Raw genomic sequence first — 16,685 nt, 5'->3', positions numbered from 1 at the left:
ATTAAAAAATTAAAAAAATTAAAAAAAAAAAAAAGAACATGAAAATGTATTATCTACATTTCCTAGTGGAAACAACCAGACATCAATTTTAAAAGAAAAGGGATTTTAAATATTAAAAAAAAAAAAAAATTTTTTTTTTATAATTAGTTCATTGTTAGAACATTTTGTACCAATATTTACAAGGAAAAGAGACATCATCAAAACAATGTGTGGGAACATTCTAAATTATTTTTAATAATATGTGACATATTATATGAGTGCCATAAAAAGAAATGTGTAATTTGGATTTGATTTCTGGAATACAAATTCACCACTGAAACAAATATTTTCTTTTGGAAATCAATATTTTGGTTCTCAGGGCTCAAGCAAAGGTTTTATTTGGAAATTACTTTCTTTTATACTGACTGTGAAGACAGAAATCTGGGAAAGTAGATCACCATGCCAACAACCATTGATCAAACATTTATTGATATTCCCATGCAGCTCATATCTGTTTAATAGATAGAGATAAAGTTATCTCAAAAAAAGATAAAAAGCAAAGGCATTAAGACCTCATCCATGCCGTAAAAGTAAACGTGAAAGTTGATTCACCTAAAGAATTAAGAAATCAGGTTCAGGGGTGCCTGGGTGGCTCAGCTGGTCAAGTGTCTGCCTTTGGCTCTGGTCATGATCCCAAGGTCCTGGGATGGAGTCCCGAATCAGGTTCCTTGCTCAGCGGGGAGCCTGCTTCTCCCTCTGTCTGGTGCTCCCCCTGCTTGTGCGCTCACACTCTCTCTCTCTCTCTCTCTCTCTGACAAATAAATAGAATCTAAAAAAAAGAAAAAAAGAAAGAAATGTGAGCAGTGTTTGTCGGGAAACAACTTCGGTGCAGATTAAAATGTTACCCTCTTAACCTAGGGGTTGTGTTATTATTGTTGCAACATTATAATTTATTTTTTAAAGCAAAAATTAGACTCCTTTTAGAAATCTTCTTGGGGCTAGTTTCAAAGGTATTAAAAGCTTGTTGATATAGTTTCAGATTCCACATTGCATGGGATCTTCAACAAACTAGTACTTGTGGAGATTTGGAGTAATATTAAAGAAGAATACCCACAATTATCTGAAAAAATTAGTAAAATGTCCCTCCCTTTTCCTCCTGTACATTTGTATGAAGCCGAGTTTTCTTCATATACTTCAACCAAAATACCACACTCTAAGAAATTGAATGCAGAAGAGGATTAGAGAGGCTAGCAGTCTTCTGCTAAGCCATACATAAAAGACATTTACAAAAATGGAAAATAGTGCCATTCTTCTTAATATATTTTACTTTGTTTTCAAAAAACTATATATGTGTGTTAACATATAATGTGTGTTCACTGTTATTTTTAAATTAATTAAATGAATATTTTTAAATGAATTAATACATATTTCAAAAATAGCTCAGATTTAATGTGATAAACACCCATAGATATAATAAAAACAAAATGTCTTTGGGGGTCTTCAATAATAAAACTGCAAAGTGCTCCTGAGATCCTGAATAGGTACAATTCCTGTTTACCATGGTTACCAGTTGTTATTTTGGATCATTCCCGGGATGTTTTAAACACAACATGCTTCTTCCAGTTAGAATTAAACTCTAACTTTCACAGAGTGGTTTACTTCAACATCACGGCCAAAGTGGTAGTGCTCAAGGAAAGAACAGAATATTGGCCTTTGCAGGTATTTGCCCTTACAGAGATTTCAGAGGACAGGAGAAAATCATGGTCAAACTATACACTATCTATGCTGGGATCATAATATGTCTGTTATTTGAAACTGAAAATAGTTACATTTTCTTCCTAATTATAAAAAAATCATTAAAAAATGTAAGCTGATTCTATAAATAACCCCAAATTTATCCATCACCCAGAGATAGTGTTAACATTTTGGTATGTTTTCTTTCAGACTTTTTTTTTTTTTTTTGTATTATAGTGTTTGCGTGCGTGTATGAATGTGTGTGCATGTCTAAGGAATAAATAATCCATGTATACACTTAGCTACGAAAGCTCTATGATCAGAAAAAGTTTCAGCTTGAAAATCTCTGGATTCTGAAAATCAGTGGGGTCTGACTAAGAAAGCTATCATATAAAGCTAAGTGTTAATTCCACTAAATCAAATGTAAACTGCCTTACATGCTACAGCAATAAAATGAAGTTTTAAATCTTTAAAATATAGCTGAGTTGAGATGCCTGGGTGGCTCAGTCGGTTAAGCATCTGCTTTCAGCTCAGGTCATGATCCCAGGGTCCTGGTATCGAGCCCCACGTCAGGCTTCCTGCTCAGCGGGAGCCTTTCTCCCTCTCCCTCTAACAACTCATTTTTTCTCTCTCTCTGACAAATAAATAAATAAAATCTTTTAAAAAATAAAAAAATAAAATATAGCTGAGTAACAGATTGGACATTAAACTGTTTTCCAGTTAAAAACTTTGGGGATCTTAATACACAGAAGCCATTCTACTAATCATATTAAAATGCTATTATGAGTTAGAATAAGCACAAGTAAATTGTCACAGTTCTGTTCTGGTATTTGGTATTATTAAGAAGGCCTGTATTTAAAAAAAAAAGAATGCCTTTATTTTAAAAATCTCATCTCACTGGATCTCTATCTTATCGACCAAATTTAGCCTTAAAACCTTTCTTAAAAAAGTAATGTAATCTTATACACTCACCAACATTTAAGTCATGTGAAAGGTAGGAAGTAATTAGTATCAAATGTTTCTTAAATTAAAGGCCATCTGCTTTTAATTTTTCCTCAGATGTCTTATCCACCTTCACTATGGAAAATATTAACTTTCCACAGATTAGGCATGATTGAAACAATTTTTAAGAGGGGAGAAAAATAGGTAGAACTGACCATTATACAATAAAGTTGAAATGAGAACATCCCAAATATACAGGCGAATGCTTTTTTTCTTAATTAACTTGCAAATGTTTCAACTCAATGCTTTTAATTATGTGACTACTCTCTTAAAAAAGAAAATAAATACTCCTGTGGCCTTCTGAATTATTTTATGTATCACATTCAGGCCTTACTGATGAGTTCCAGCAATCAGATTTTGAACAATATTCTCTAAAATAATTTACTGAAGTCTTAGAGTTTTTTTGTTATACCACAGTGAAAGGTATGTCACTATATTTCAGTCTATCATATATGAAATGAGTTGTTTTGAGCAAAACAAAGTCAATCTATGGTTTTGACTTAATATACAGTTTATAAACTTTACTGTTAAATGATTTCTTCTTGATTTCAAAGTTGGCTTGCACACTGCTCATTTACACATGGATGTGACTATGAACTGAAAATGCATCAGACACGAAGAAAGGCATTTACAGACTAATGTAAATGTAGGCCAAACAATAAATGTTAAGAATCATGTTAACTTGCCATTGTATTTTCAGTTTAAAAATTGCTAACCTAATAAGTTATACTCGTTAAGGAGTATATTTAATTAATATGAAGAGCACTTACTAAAAACATATTCACTAGTTTTAGATGTTATTGAAATCACAGTTTAATTCAAATGGCCATAAAAATGTTGGACTTCAAATAATTCCATTTATATGCATGTAGATGTTCTCACAGACTGTATAAAGTCCCCACCATGTTCATTTTAAGATGGAGATATACAACATTTACTTCAGTTCACAAAGTGTGGGCATAAAACAATCTACAGAAGCTTTTTATGGGGTTTAAAAGAGTTCTAATCACCCATGCCAACTGCACTCCTCTCTCAACACAAAACTGCTTTTGAAACCAAGCATTCATTTGCTAAAACAAGGCATCTGCTGTTAAAGAGATTGATTATCCTGGGGCCTGACCTAATTGGGAGATTAGATATGCTTCTCTACTATGGATGGCATGGTTTATAAAGAAAAAAAAAAATTAGACCAAAAAAGAGCAAACTTCTTTTAGACTCCAAGTGCACTTTTATTTATTTCTAATTTTCTTTAATAGAAACAAACAGTATTGCGAATGTCAGGTTGGTGAAATTAGTGTGTTATGAGTTAAAAATGCATGAGTTCATGTCATTTCTTTGGTAACAGGTACACATTCACTTTCAACACATAAGCCAAATAGTACCAAAAAATGCCTTTTTTGTCATATCCTACTGAGTTAAGATCATTATATAATAGATACACACACACACACACACACACACACACACACACACACAAAATCTGGCCTTTTACTGATGTTATCATTTCAGTGTTTTCTATTGCCAGTTAGGTGTCAGTTTTTTCCCCCAAACACAGACATCACCTCATTGCTGTGGCTAATTGCATTTTTCTTTCTAGCCTTTGACAACCAGACCTTTGTTAATGCTATTCACCAATATATCAGACTCAGGTCATCCATCCAAAACATGACAAAAGACCCAGATGCTCATGTAAATTGCACTCCCCAAAAGTACTGCCCTCTTCCTCCATGCAGATACAGATCTGTGACCCCCTCCCATTTTTGTTCACTCCCTTTGTTTTCACTTAATCTTTCATGGTTAGAAAAAGTGGTTATTTGTAGGTTTTAAGAAACATTATACTTTGTTTACATAATAAATCAAATAATCAAGTTAATTATGAAGTCAGATAAATTTTCTATACAAAATTCAAACATTGCTCATTCCCGTTGAGATGGATTCATTTTCCACAAAAAAGACTTCTTGCTACCCATTTTTTACCCTTTCTTGAGCTCTCAAGATAAAACCAAGTTTGATTGTCCTCTTCCACTGGAAAAAAAAGAAAAAAGAAAAAAGGTTTCATGTGGAAGTGTGCAAGCAGAAGTGTAGGACTGAATCATTTATAAAATATCTTATAATTAAAAAGTTGATCTTACAAATGCTTTCTTACTGCCTTTGGTAAATTTGTAATAAGCACTAATTATTCAAAATTTCTACTTTCTTAAAGCCTTAACTTAAAAATAATTTTGAGATACTTAGAAACTACTGCAATGATGCTTTTAAAGGAAGGTTATTATGGATTCAAATGGCGTAGGGACATATTGTGTATGTGTGTAGATATATCCATATTCTAGATTCAAGACTTCTTCCTATTCATTTTCATTCATTTTTTTTTATATATTTTCACCTCATATACTTAAATGTTCACTATGTTTTGGATACTAAGTCACTGTAAGAGAAGGCGGAAACTGATAATTTATTAAATAGAAAAACAATGTAACTAGATAGAAACCAACGGCAATATTTTAGTATTTTAAGAACATCAAGTTCATGTATATGATTTTCTGTCTTTAATTTTAAAGGCTTTCAAATTTGAATAAAATTATGTGAAAACTTAATAAAACGATAAGTAACATAGAGGGTTACTAGAGCTACTCTCCTTATCTTCTATTCACAAACACAAAATCTATCATGCTCCTCTGTTAGTCATAATGCCATGGAAAAAAGGCAGAAATATTTTACTTAATTTAAATAATAAAATGACATCAAACATTAGTAACCATTACAGCTAAGCAAATATTATGGGATATAGCAGTAACATAAGGAACGGAGTGAGTCAGGCCCTCAGTTGATTGAAATCACTGTGGTGGGGCTGAAATGTGCCGGCCTACTCTGAATCGAGTCAGGTCAGAGCCGAACAGCTCACACACATAGAGCAGTGGAAGACAAGTTAACAAGGCCAAGAGAAAAGGGTAGGAGCTAAGAAGAGTAAAAATTTGGAGGAATTAACCAGAAATCAAAGACACCAAAGATAGGGAGAAAAGAGGGGAACCTGATGAATCTATGATAATGAGGCCAAAGGAAGGATTCTCCTGATGATTACAGCACGTGCTGCAATTTAAACAGTGAAGAAACAGTCTTAAGTGCTTCTTGCCTGGACTGTTACATAGCTTTCCAATCTGTAATTCATGGCAGCTACCATCATGTTACTAAAACATCACTATAATTAAATTCTTCCAAAGTTCCAAACCTTCCAATGGCTTCCTCATGTCTCCCGGGAAAAGTCTCACCTTTTCAGCCTGCCACACAAAGGCTCTCCAGAAAAAGGACCCAGATGTGATCTGATTACATGAAGACTGTGTCATGGGTAAAAGTGAGCTGGTTTGGTGCTTACGTACTTTTGGTCTATTGATGTTAAGTTCTGTGCCTGTAATGTCCTACCTGTATGTGTATATCCAAAACGGTTATCGTCCTATCTTTTCTTTATGACCCACACCAGACCGAATTGTTCTCAATTTAACCTTCCCCAACAGCCACCCATCTTTGCCTGCTGAAGTTCTAAACACCCTTCAAGTACTGCAATGTCCTCCAAGACACATTCCCATAGTTATTTTTGAATTCATTTTGCATTTACTGCATGCATTCACTTGGTTGTTATCTCATCCCTCCTTCTTTGCAGCTATTTTGGTATATTGGGTCCCCAGCTACATTTGCCTGGAAAAGAAAGGCTGTTTTTCCCCCCCATATAGCTCCACATCATGAGATAAATAGTACTCAGTAAACATCTATCGAGGAACAATGCTCTGTACTATTCCTTCTTCTTGGTTGAATTCTCTTCCTATTCTGCACAATGGCTGCCCCCAGAATCTTTCCAACCCTTTTTTCTTGTCTGCCTATCTTTGCCCTCCCCCACTTCCCTATCTTGCCTCCTCCTCCACTGAGAAACTGAAGGTTATTCCTCACTTCACTTAATATTTCACATCAAGAATGGAGGGAGGGACAGGACATAAGGACCCACTATGCCTCACCTCATGATAGATTGTCTAAAATATAGCCAGCCCTTTCATACTTTCAGGATTCATATCCTGAAAGCTACCATCTGGATTGCTTGGACTTGACTGCAGTTCTCTGAGTTGGGTGATCTTGGGTAAATTATTCAACTTCCTTCTATAACATAGTTTCCTTAGCTATAAAACACAAGTAACTAAAGTACCTAACTTGTGTGCTTGTGAAAAGATTAAGTAAGTAGATTCACATAAAGCACTTGGAAGAGTGTCTGGCAGAAAGGAAGTGCTCAATAAATGCTAGCTATTATAATTGTATCTTGTGTGCCATAGTGGTAAGAGAGTATATGTCCTCACCTTTATCCTGAGGTTGCATTACCTGAGGACTCCTCTAGTTACCCTAGACTACACACGTATCAGACTCAGGAAAGGTGCTTGGGAAAGTGGAAGAAAAGCTATCTAAATAATAATAACAATAATTTATAATAACAAGAATACAGCAATAACAAAAATATATTAACAATAAACCAAAGCTTCAGTTATATTATCTCCTGTAATCCTCACAAAAATTTTATGTGGTAAGTATTATCTCCATTGTACAGATGAGGAAAAAATATCCTTATAGAATTCTTCTTAAATTGTCCGGATATTCCACCTCTAAAATATTTCTCTAGAACATGCGAGGATGACACCTTTTTCTTGCACATGTGACTATGAACTCTGCTTCTGGTAGATTGGTTGGAGATTGTTGCTTCCTTAGACAATGCCATGACCTTCCACCTCTATGCTACAAGTAGTAGTTTTTTCATGTGATCCAAGTGGACTTTTACCATACAAGAATCTCTTGAAACTCCGAAGAGGGTTTTTATTCTGTGTCTTCGGCAGGTTTGAGTGGAAAATGAATGGTGTTCAAAAGTCTGGGGCATCTTTTCCCAATAAAAATAATGTCTTTTCCTCACAGGATTGGTCTGGCAGAAGCTGGCATGGAGAATGAGAGCTCACATTCCACGCAGGCAAGTCAGTCATCCAAGCTACATTTGTCTATTCCATGTGTACCTGAGAGAGGGGGCAAGCAGGGAACACTACTATCCCCAACTCAGGGTGCCTTACCCTTCAGTCAATAGGACTTCCGTAAACGTACTTTTAACTAATGATTTCCAAAGTGGAATATGTGCACAAAATAGTCCTTTGGGGGTATAAGAAGTACTGTTAGAATGTCTACTTATGTTGATTTTTTAATCTAAGAAAATATACTAAACTGTACTAAAATGTAACAAATGGTTTGACACCAGCACCCTATCAGAAAGTTACAGGTCACTGTTGGTATATTGAGGAAATGAAGGGCTCCTGGGTGGCTCAGTCGTTAAATGTCTGCCTTCGGCTCAGGTCATGATCCCAGGGTCCTGGGATCGAGCCACGCATTGGGCTCCCTGTGCCGGGGGAAGTCTGCTTCTCCCTCTTCCACTCCCCCTGCTTGTGTTCCCTCTCTCGCTATGTCTCTCTCAAATAAATAAATAAAATCTAAAAAAAAAAAGATGATAGATCTCATGTTACATGTCCTTATAAAAAAAAAACTGTTTCAAATTTACTCACCCTTTCTCTATGTAGGTAACACTCGGTACTGTGCTAAGAAGAATTTCAGAAAAATTAACACTCAATATGTTCTTACAAAGGAAAAGTGACTTTTTTAAGTGAATGAGCAAATGTTTTTCAAAAGACAGTCATGCTGCTGAGAGAGCATGTTTGTATTGATTATTTTTTTTAAAAAAATCTTCATCTGTACAATTGAAAAACTTGGAAACAAATTTTTCTAATCCATTTATAATTTTTCTAAATTACAAATTAGTCCCAAAGGCAATTAAAAGATGGAAACAATTAATTCCAAATAGAAAGATGTTTTTTCATATTTTTAAGAAATGGGCGAAAACTGCTTATATCTTCGGTTTTAGACCATTTGTTAAAACTATAAAAATACAGATAAATAAAAATAAATAAGTCGTTAATGGACTTCTTCCATTTGTATCTTCCTGTCTTTGTGATGTATCTTTTTTAGCTCTCATGGTCAAAAGAACAAAAACAAAAACTTCAAAAACAAACCAAAAAACTCCCAAGTATTAAAATAAACTGAACTCAGTATCAGACTTTTAAATCATTCTTTACAAATAATTAAACCAATATTTTTAAAAAATGAGGCATATTAACCACATAAATTTTAATATAATTACTAATACATTTAGTGAACATAAAAATAATTTTCTAGTGATATAACAAGAATTATTTTTAAAGATTTTATTTATTTATTTTAGAGAGAAAGAGAGCGAGCCTGAGTGGGGGGAGGAACAGAGTGGGAGAGATTGGAGAGGGAGAGAGAATCAGGAGCAGACTCAGAGCTGAGATGAGCTCAGAGCCAGAGATGGGGGCTCGATCTCACAACCCTGAGATCACGACCTGAGCTGAAACCGAGTCAGACGCTTAACCTACTGGGCCACCCAGGTGCTCCAATAAGAATCATTTTTAAAAGAAACATTCATCTCATCTTTCTTTCATTTCTAACTTGTGTATGTTTTAAATATATACATATTTATTATGTTTAAATATAACATATATAAAATATAACATTTGAAATACATATATATTTTAAATATATATAAATATATAGTATATACTACATGTACCTAATAGTCTGGAAAAGTTTATAATTTAGAGATAAATAAACCTATATTGGTATATATTCATCATTTTTTCAGTTACTAATGGGACACACTATTTTTTTTTAAATGTTGACTTACCAGTCTGGTTTTATTTATTTATTTATTTTTAAGATTTTATTTATTTATTTGAGAGAGAGAGAATGAGAAGAGAGCACGAGAGCTTCCAGCCTGAGCCACCCAGGTGCCCTGGGACACACTATTTTAAACAAGATCTTTGAGAAAGAAAAGAGGAAGGTATATACATTTCCAAGGTCCTTCAAATAATCTTCCGTCAAGTTCCAGGTGTACCTGGGCATTAAGTAATGGCCTGCCCTTCCCGCACTCCTGAACTTTTTCCTAAGGCAGGCAGCTATCCAAGAGATAGCAGCACATAACTTCTTAAGTCCCTAAGATGTTTAACAGTGTTACAGTAGTATATTTGGCTGCCTTTAGGAGTTAAATATTATAATTTCTTATTAATTCAATGGAAACTAAAGATAACTCAAATTTAGTAAGAATCTTAATGTAAGATTCCAAAACCAAAAAGGAACCTATCTCATCAATAACTCTTAATTATACAAACTCATAACCACACCTCACTTTTGAGAATATCAAAATTCTGTGAATACATTTTGAATATCTGAATGCTACAGCCTGTTGTTTCTCAGACAAGGGTCTGCAAGAATATTCTTGTAGATAAACAAATTAATGAAACTTCAAGTTTCCTTTTGATATGAATGTAACACAAGCTTAAAAAGGTATATTCTGGATCATCCAAAAGACAACCTTACAACAGATAATTGCCATCTATTTCAGTGTGAAAAGTTAGCATCTTTATTTACAACTATACTGAAACTAAGCAATAATAAAAAGATACCATTTATTTTTTAACCCACTTGATCTCCAACACTAAACCAAAAACTCTAGGGTTTAGTAAGAAACCAAAAACTCTAGGGTTTAGTAAGACGTTTTGTTGTCAGTTGATGTTAAACAGACTATGTACATTACTCAAGAATAAAAAACACTGTCATAATCAATTTTTAAGTGGGAAATCCCAGCAGAAATAATAGAATTAACGTGCATGACTGATCTGTAACCTGATAAATATGGCTTGACTACTATATTGTTTGAATGAGCTATAAACGCAAGGCAGCTTATAAGAGAACAGTTCCAGTTGACAGAACCAAGTTTATCTAAATAGAAAAATATAAATTTAAAGTAAAGTGATTTTCCATGTTTTCACAAAGCTTTTTCTTCTCATAAGTGTTTTATAAATTGGTATTCACAAATATTTGAGAAAGACCCAAATTTATGGTTTATTTTATTGTCTGTAGAACTCCTCAAAAAATATTTCTATTCACTCAGATACCATTTTAGTCTAATTATTAGTTGACAGATTTAGCAGAACTAATTCACCTTTATTTACATATGGGCAATAATAAAAATAACCCTATATACAGAATATTCAGAAACAACAAACAAAAAAAGTATGATAGGCCCATAAAATGTTTGATTAGATTTAATAATTATAAAATCACTTAAATTAAATCTATTTTTATTAATTTAATAGCAACCATGGCTTTTTAATTCTTCTTAGAGGCTTTGTGTTGATAGTTTCTGTACCTGAAACTGTTCTAAGTTTGTTTTGAACTTCAATTACATTTTAAAATACACTGTGCTGTCAAATCCAACTGATTGCAGAACCCATTCTTCATATATATATATATGACACACACACACACACATATTCCATCAGTCTGGGGATTAAATATGAATAAGATTATCACCTACCTTTCAAATTATACCTTTGATACCTAATCATGGTTGAGCCATGAAAAGACTTCTAAGTGATTATATGCCATTATCATAAGAGAATTATAATATCAAAACAAAACCATAACAAAACACAGTAATACTTTCTAAGAAACAGCCTATATTTTTCATGATAAGAACTTATGGAATTATTACTATGTTCTCAATAATATTTGGTTCTCAATAATATTTTCTCAATTTTTACTAAAGAAAAGATTATAATATCCTATATATGCAACTGGATCATTAAAAATTATAAATTACACCAGTATGGGGTTATAATTTGTTCACTCTATTAAGCCATTGCTCATTAATACAGTGTCATGGTTCAAATTTGTTGTGCTATCTTTTTGAACATGTGGACCAACAATCAAAGAAAGTCCTTAGCGGGAAAGTATGTGAGGAAAATAGGTCTTTATGACAACATCCTTTTTTAAAAAGAAAAAGCAAATTCCGCAAACTGATAATTAATAATTAATTTATTACCTATGTGCACAGTAATTTTTTTCAAACTTTAGTAAATGCATCTTATTAAAATTATCATAAAGTATCCCTCTGCTTTAACAGATTTAGAACAAACTGCTTTATGTCAAGATGTTGGCCTCAAGAATTAAATAACACCTAGTGATTTGAAGGAAAACTTTCCTAACTCTGTGAGAATAATGATTCAACTACCTAAAAGGTTTCCTTTTTCCATGTAAAAAACAATATGCAAATTAAGTGTAAATATAGTGAGCATCCATATACTAAATGTTTACAATATATGAATTCTGTAATATATTAAGATCAAAATTTCATTCTGATGTATTTCACATATACAGATACCTTAGAAGCCATTAAATACATTTTCCCTTAATTTTACTTTGAACTGAAGCACAAATTGTAACAGATATGCACTGAATTTTTAAAAGGTATTATTTCACGTGTAAACAGTGCCATCTTCTGGCGCAGTTGAAACAATTTGTGTATTAACATAAAATGCATTATGGATTGTAACTGCCGTTTTCTTGACAAGTTATGTGTAGTTTATTGAATAAAAACCCTTAATCTTGGGGCACTTGGGTAGCTTAGTCAGTAAAGGGTCCAACACTTGGTTTTGGCTCAGATCATGATCTTAGGATCCTGGGACTGAGCCCCATGTGGGGCTCCTCGCTCAGCATAGAGTCTGCTTGAGATTCTCTGTCCCTCTCCCTCTTCCCTTCCCACTCATGCTCCTCTCTCTCTCTCAAATAAATAAATAAATCTTAAAAAAAAACCTTACTCTAAAATCAGTTGATTTTTTAAAAATAGCCTTTAAAAACAAGAGCATTAATTAGCATATCTTCAAATTGACAAAATTTAACAAGAGACTAAGTCAGAAACTCTAGATTCTACTACTAAATCTTCTAACTAGATGTTGAATCTTAGACTAACAATGTATCCACTCAGGACCTCAGTTTCCTCAACTATAAGATTGTTCTACTAAGTCATTAATTTACTTTCAGTCTAAAATTCCATTTGATTCCAGCTTTAGAAATTTTCATTTCTGGTTTTAGCATCCTAATACTGAATTTAAGTCTGTTTATGACACACTTTTTCATAGTTATCTCTTTTGGTGATATGGGTTTGTTGGGTTATGCTGTCTGCTTGAATTTTCTTCAGAAATAAATCTTAATTTATATTTATACTTCTCACTGTCCAAAGAGCCTCCCCCCAAATATTAGAAAGACTTCACTGAATTATAAATAAAACTAAACTCAAGTAACTAAAGACAAGTTTTTAAAAAAAACATTCTGTAAAGATAAGATGGTTTAGATAAGATAGGTCAATGTCAAATGGAGCAATTAAAATTAATAGGAAAGACATCTCTCCTAAGTTTCTGGAACCTTCAGTGTTTATGTGATAAATAAGAAATAAAATAGGCTGAGTTTGGGCAGTTCTTTCTAACATACCCATAGACTTCACCAACACTAGCCTGTATTGCAGGCTTGCCACCTTGGATTTATCTGTACTACCAGTACATTCTTCTCCCTTTTAAGTCATCGATTCAATTCTTGCCTCAAAATATCTTGCTCTCATACACACACACACACACACACACACACACACACACACACACACACACACCATCTTTTTTTTTTTTTTTTTTAGTTTTTGATGTAGTGTTCCATGATTCATTATTCAAACTCTTTGGCATCCATCTAGTCCAGGTTCTCAACCTCCTAGGCCCTCTAGGCCTGCAATACTAAAATATCCATTATGGTCTAATGCTTTTCTAAAAGTAATGTAAGGATCATTTGGGAGGTTGGTTAAAACATGTCATCTCCTAGACCCCATAAAGTAGACCAGCACTGTCCAACAGAAATCTCACAGGATTCACATATGTAATTTTAAATGTTCTTGCAGTCAGATTAAAAAACTAAAATGAAACAAGTGAAATTAATCCAATACATGTGAAAATATCATTTCAATATGTAATCGATTGAAAAACATATCACTGTGATACTTTACATTCTTTTTTTATACTAAGTCTTTGAAATCTGGTATTTTTATACTTGTAGCATATCTCAATTCAGACAAGCACATTTCAAGTGCCTAAGAGCCACCTGTGGCTAGTGGCTATGGTGCTGGACTGAATTAGATTTGGAGAAGGGAGAATAAGTCAGGAATCTACATATAGCAAAACACCCAAGTGATTCTTTCGTACTCTCAAGTTTGAGGACCACCACTCGAGACTGTCCTATATACAATCCATTCTACAACCACTACTGAATTTACACTTGAAAAAAATACCCCTTTAATTATGTCAGTTCCAAGAGCCTAGAAATCCCTGGTACGTCCAACTTATTTCAGATGGATATTCAAAGCTCCCAAAATGTGGCCTCACCTCATCCATCCAACCTGCTCTCCAATTTGAAAATGTCTTGGGTTCTTCCATGAAATTTTCCTAGGTAAATATTCAAATGATCATTCATTCAACAAATATTGTTGGACTAGCCACTGTCATCATGGGTCCTCCATGGTGACAGGGAAGATATAACACAAATCATTACATAATTATTACAATGTCATTGTTTTCATTGTAAGAATGAAAACAATGCTCTGAAATAGTGCTCTGAGATGCTATGAGAATGCATAGGGAAGGATTTTATAATCCGAGAGGTCAAAGAAAATTTCTAGAATACAGTTACATTTAAGTAAAAAAAAAAAGTATAAATATAATTAGCAATTTGAATGGATAGAAATTTCTAGGCAGGAAAAAGCACATTACGAAAAGCCCTGAGGTGGAAAAATGACTAAAGGAATGGGCAGATTAGGAAAGTAATCTGAAAGGCAGCCGAAGAGTTAGGCAGAAGCCAGATAAGGCCAAATTATGAGTTCTTCCTAAAATACCCATAGACTTCAATTTTTCTTTTTTTTCAAGTATGCATATTTATTTATTTATTTTTTAAGATTTTTATTTATTTGACAGCAAGAGATAGCGAGAGCAGGAACACAAGCAGGAGGAGCAGGAGAGGGAGAAGCAGGCCCCCTGCTGAGCAGGGAGCCCAATGCGGGGCTCAATCCCAGGACCCTGGGACCAAGACCTGAGCCGAAGGCAGATGCTAAATGACTGAGCAACCCAGGCGCCCCTCAAGTATGCATATTTAAACAAAACTAGATTACAAATTCCTCAAAAAGTACAGACTTGGTCTTCTAAACGTAATTATCTCTTACATCTCACAGAGCACAAAAAAAAATATTTAATACTTCTTCTATATATGGAAAACATCTATTTTGCCAGCCTTTTAAGCTCTAGAATCTCCAAAATTATACTAACAATTATTTGTATCTTCAGGTAATTTCAGAACTATATTACCATGAAACTGAAGGAAATCTTTCCTGAAGTGCACTGTACTGACATAAAGTTCCTTAGAAAGAGAAACAATTTTTATTTGTCGTAAGGTTGGGCATCATGCTCTACCAGCGTGCTGCCAGAATCCTGACTCTAAGTTCCTGGTGGACAGAGTGAAAAGATGGTGATTCAAACACACATACACACAGGTACAAGAGACTAAAGGATGTAAGGAAAATATTTTAGGGTTACTCAGCCTATTACCTATGTTTTACTCTTTAAACTGATCAAAATCTGATATATAACACTGTCATAAACAGCATTCTAAGATGGCCACAAAATCCATGGCCTCTAAGGAGCACATCTTATATAACCTCCTCTGCCTGAGTGTGGCCAGAACCTGTGAATATAATGGGATATCACTTCCCGGATTAAATTCATCAAAGAGGAAAATTATCTGACTAGGTCTAACCTAATCAGATGAATCCTTAAAAGGGATCTCCATGAAGTCTGAGAAACTGGAAGTATGAGAAGGCCTATGGAAGAACTACCTGGCAAAGGCACAAAATTTGCCTCTGGCCAACAACTAGCAAAACCACCTCAGTCCAAGAAACAAGGATATCAATTCTGCCAACAACCAAGGGGCTTGGAAGAGAACCCCAGATCTTCGATGAGATTCCACTTGCAGACACCTTTATTTCAACCCTGGGAGACTCTTAAGCAGAGCATCCGGCTGTATCATACCAACTCCTGATCTACACGACTAAGATAATAAATGGGTGTTATTTTAAACCATTAATTTGTGGTAATTTGTTAATAGAAAAATAAAACACTAAGGCATTTCTCATATAATTAAATAGTATATCTGGTACATAGTTTTTGAGACTTCATTTTACAAATAATTTTTCTAGCTGTTTTAAGAATAAAATTGTTTCGCAATTGACATGAACAGCAATCGTGCCCTTTAGTACTTCTCATCCTAACAGGAAGTCAATGAGTTTGTGAGTCAAAATTCCCTGAAAAGTTCTTCAGTGTACGTGGGCCTTTTTTACGAAGGAGATCTTATTCCTGACCGGCGTCTGTGGGTGCAGCGTACGCGCCGGGTAGACCAAGCCTAAAAGTTTGACTGCAAGTCCCTGCCGCTCCAGACTGCCTCACAGCGGAACTGGGTGGAAATAGGCTGAGCCCAGGACAAACACAAACACAGAACAAAATAGGCTGCGGCTCGTCCCTTTAACCCTAACCCAATTCCTCAAGAAAAGCCGCGATTCCATAGAGTAATCAGGCTCTCTAAAGCTGTGGCTTGGCTACCGCGCACGCGGTTTCTTTACTGACTCCCAAAGCATCTAGGAAAAGTTTCAATCGCTAGTTTCAATCTAGGGATCACTGGCGCCACTTAAGACGCAGCTGGAGGACAGTTCGTATCACCTTGAGAACAGCTTTGAAACTGACAAATTGTGCTCCTTGGTCGCTCACTCCGCACGCCTATGGAGCGGCCATTAAAACCAGGTTTTGGCGTCTCTTTCCCTCAGGCCGGTCTAGGCCACAACTGCACGCGCCCAGCTGGGACCCTCCGGAGCTTGAAGACCCGGAACTGCGCGACCACGCCTACCCACTGCGCCTGCGCGAGAGGCCAGCTCCGGAAAGCTCGGAGAGGACCTGCAGGCCCCGCCG

General features: G+C 34.8%; 1 long non-coding RNA gene across 1 annotated transcript; it reads right to left on the bottom strand.

Moving 5' to 3' along the window:
* Nucleotides 1-447: 447 nt before the first annotated feature.
* Nucleotides 448-16,657, bottom strand: LOC141372648 (uncharacterized). The gene is made up of 2 exons (XR_012378020.1): nucleotides 16,428-16,657; nucleotides 448-786 (listed from the first exon to the last, which is right to left on the bottom strand). It is a non-coding gene; the product is annotated as an uncharacterized lncRNA (long non-coding RNA).
* Nucleotides 16,658-16,685: the final 28 nt, after the last annotated feature.

The sequence above is a fragment of the Callorhinus ursinus genome, unplaced genomic scaffold, assembly GCF_003265705.2.
Source record: "Callorhinus ursinus isolate GAN/ISIS: 27379988/994484 unplaced genomic scaffold, GSC_fseal_2.0 scaffold4, whole genome shotgun sequence".
Lineage (NCBI taxonomy): Eukaryota > Metazoa > Chordata > Mammalia > Carnivora > Otariidae > Callorhinus > Callorhinus ursinus.
The sequence above is the reverse complement of the archived record's forward strand: the minus strand, read 5'-3'. Positions and strand labels throughout refer to the sequence as shown.